The 3,664-nt window shown below is 51.0% G+C and overlaps 1 long non-coding RNA gene across 1 annotated transcript; it reads left to right on the top strand.

The window, feature by feature from the left end:
* The first annotated feature begins 258 nt into the window (after nt 1-258).
* Nucleotides 259-3,548, top strand: LOC125332660. Its single transcript, XR_007206643.1, has 2 exons — nt 259-2,065; nt 3,260-3,548. It is a non-coding gene; the product is annotated as an uncharacterized LOC125332660 (long non-coding RNA).
* The last annotated feature ends 116 nt before the right edge of the window (nt 3,549-3,664 follow it).

Here is a 3,664-nt window from a genome sequence, read left to right as displayed (position 1 = left end):
TCTGCACGGGTCTGCAGCAGCCACGGCGACAGGAGGCCGAGCTGCCGGCGGGCCCAGCGCGGCCCGCGGGGCCGAAGCCGGGTTCAATGGAGCCGCGGCAGAGAACGCAGTGGGGGCGGGGGCTGCTGGAACGGCCGCGGACATCGGGAGCGGGGCCGGAGCCGGGACTGGGGCCGGGGCGGGGCCGGGGCGGGCCCCAAAAGCGGCGGGCTGGGCTGGTGTGGAGCGGAGAGCCGGGCTAGGGACGGGCACAGGGACACCGAAAGCGGCGGGCTGGGCTGGTGTGGAGCGGAGAGCCGGGCTAGGGACGGGCACAGGGACACCGAAAGCGGCTTTTCCTGATGCTTCCAGGTCCAGTCTTAAGTGCACCATCCAGTTGAGCTGTGTTGGTTTGTTACTGATCAATGTAGTGCTTGTCCTGCCCGCAGGCTCTGGGCTTTTCACTGCCCTGTGGCCTTGGTTCGTGTGTTGGAAGTGTTTGCTGAGACACAGAGTGCTGGTGTTGGGAAGCAGCAGCTCCGTGACTTGGGGCTGCTGCTGCTTTAGGAGTTTCATCTTTGTGCCTTTTTTTTGTCAATTCGGTGTGCCCCAGTGAGACAAGGGCTGCAGTGGGTGTTCTGCAGAGCTCCAGCACAATATTGCCACGCAGCAAAAGCAGAGAAATAATAACAGCCACAACTGGGCACTGTTCTCACTGGATGCTCAGTAAAAAAGAGACTCCTTGAAATAAAGGGCTCAAAGGAAAGTGTTTCCCTTTGGATGTGTTTCCTTTTGGATGTGTGAAATGCAGGATTGCCGAGTGACAGTCTGCAGAAATTCAGTCATTCTTTGTTTGTGGGAACTGCCCTGGAGAAGGAAGTGAGTGCAAAAGCTCCACAAGCCCTACAAAAGCAGATCCAGGCAGGCTGCAGAGCAGGGATTGCTGGATGCAGAGTGGGAATTCTTTGTTCTTCTGGTGCATTGAAGCAGTTGCCATTAGGATTTTATTTGGTGATGCAGTCTCCTGAATTTCATCTTGTCGGAGTGCCCTTTGTGGGGAGGGGGCATCACTTCTGGAAGAATTCTCAAGTATCTTGGTTTAGGTAAAATACAGTAACTAAAGTACTTTTTATAATTTTTATGGGAAAAGTAGTGCGTAGACTTCCTTTGGAATAAACTGTACTTCTTTAAATGTTTGCAAATCCCTGTGTTTTGTGTGTGTGTCTATGAGCACTCCTGTGTTTTACAGAACACGCTGCAGACTGTAAATAAAACTACCAGAAAGGTGTTGAAGTCTTGTGCACTGAATGTACCATTTAATGGGAAAGTGAATAAATGATTAACCAGCAGTTGCTAAGTGGATGCTTCCTGCAAATATCTGAAATCTTTGTGGTGTTTGTGTGCAGGTTTCAGCTGGAGTTGCCCTGGCATTGCCTCCCAGAGGGGCAGGATTGCTCCCCAGGAAGTTCTCCAGCCAGAAGTCCCTCTGGATCCGGATTATTTTTTTTTTAAAAGTTTAGTTTGTCTTGGCTTTTTCTTTTTTTTTTTCCTGCCCTTTCTGGTTTGTCTCTCCATGTTCTTATTTTACAGAGGAACCCCTCCCCAGCCTGGCCAGAGCCGCAGCCTCCTTCATGTGCCGCTGCCTCACTCGCTGCTGCCGTGCTGGCTCAGGAATGTGCTCAAAGCCCGGCTAAGCAGGAATTGTTCCGAGCCTGCTCTGTTTAATCGCTGCCGCCGCGAGCAAAGCTGCCCCGCTCCTTGAGGGGAGCGCTCGCTGCAGCCCGGCAGGAAAAGAGCCCAGGAAAAGCCGTGCTCTCTGCAGGAGAAGCGCTGGGAGCAGAGGGGAGAGCGGGAAAAGGGAACGAGAGCAGCTGGGCGGGCGGGACGGCATCAGCGCTGATTCCTCCGTGGGCAGGGCCGCATCACAAATAGTCCCTCGGGCGGATCCCTCCGCGGGCGGGGTCGCATCACCGCTGATTCCTCCGCGGGCAGGACCGCATCACAAATAGTCCCTCGCGGATCACTCCGCGGCCAGGACCGCAGCACCCTGCGCGGGTGCCTCCGGCGGATCCCTCTGTTATAAATGGTATTGTGATGTTGGCTTTTCGCATGTTACATCATTGTTATGAATGTGAGGTAAAGAAATTCAGCCAAATTAAATTTAATAAAGAAATAGATTTTATTCCGCGGCCGAAAGATCGGTCACACAGAAAGCCACGATGGAGAAAAGCAGCCCGAGCCCGGGGTCGGAGCTGGGTGAACACGCATAGATCTGATCTCTATCCCACCAGAGCTCCCAAGTTCACGGGTGCTGCTTCGGCTGGTTCCTTCTTATACAGTTTTTGGGCAGAGTCCGAATTAATTCTATTTTTCTCGCAATTTAGCATATTCATGATGTTTTCTTGTCCCGGAGTTGGGCTGCACAAAGCCTTTCCTGGGTCTGATTAATTGTCCATCCTAGATGATGAATGGGCCATCTCTGAAGATGCTTAAGAGAGTTTTGTGTGCTCCCATTCAGGAAGCAGCGTGTTTTCAGCTGGAAATTTGGGGTGGTTTTGTTTCTTCAGGGTCTGGGGTCTTTCCTGAGAGAATCAGCCCTCCCATAAATCCCCCGGGTTGTTCTACACAGCTGCTTTGGCCGTGGGTCAGAGAGAGAGAAGGGAAATGACTTTTTACGGGGTTGAAATTTGTCCAGGCAGGAGTGGGACGTCGTCTTGCCCCTCCCCAGAGCCCTGCAGGCGCATGGGAGTAGCTCAGAGCCGGCCCAGCTCTCTGAGCAATAACAACGCTTGGGAGGTTCGAGTGTTGATAACAGCTCTCCTGTCTCCTGGGGCCAAAGGTCTCACGGTCCCGGACTGGTGAGGGAGAAAAGGAACTTGTGCTGTTCCTGGAAAAGCTACTATTATTCCTTGTGCAGCCTTTTAATTCTGTGTTCTGATGGACTGTCCGCTGTCTTTCTAACAGGACTTGTCAGAGATTCAGATTTAGGAACTGAATTTGGGTCTGTTCCCTACAGGATCTTGCCAAGCCTGAAGGCCTGGGGTGATGACTGCTCTCAGCGAGGGCTCTTTATGAATCCTTTGTCAGATTTCCCTCAGTGCTGGGCAGGAAAGGCAAGGGTTTGGATCAGGAATTCTGCAAGCGGGCCCTGTGTGACCGTTGGCTTCTTGTGTGTGTGCGCATCAGTGAGCCAAAATCAAGGGCAAAGGCTGGTTTGGTTTTATGAACTTAGAGTAACTTTAAAAAAAAGAAATCAACTTTTTCTTCTTTTTTAATTTAGGTGCTGGAATTGCCTGTCTGGACGTATGCTGAGCTCTCGCTGCTGTGGACTGTGCAGCCTTAATTGCTGCAGGTTCCTGTTCTTCTCACCAGCTCAAAGTACACGTGGGGTTTTTTTGCCCTTCTATATAGAGCTGTTGAGTTTGGGTGATTTTCCTGTATTGAGGATATTGAAGGTCGAGAAGGAAGATTTGTCTCTTTTTGTGCTTTTCTGTTGTTTTTAGCACCTGCTCAGCATCTGAACGTGGTTGGAATATTGGAAACATAAAAGGTTTTGGATTCAGTGCTTATTTGTGCAAACCCAGTTTTTTTATCTTTTCTTTTTTTTTTTTTTTTTTTTTGAAAGGTCTCCACTGTTCCTGGTAGTTTTATGTAGAAAAGGTCATGTGAACAGCAAGGAGCAGTG

This window comes from Corvus hawaiiensis, chromosome 1, assembly GCF_020740725.1.
Source record: "Corvus hawaiiensis isolate bCorHaw1 chromosome 1, bCorHaw1.pri.cur, whole genome shotgun sequence".
In the NCBI taxonomy this organism is placed as follows: domain Eukaryota; kingdom Metazoa; phylum Chordata; class Aves; order Passeriformes; family Corvidae; genus Corvus; species Corvus hawaiiensis.
This window is presented reverse-complemented; position numbering and strand designations above follow the sequence as displayed.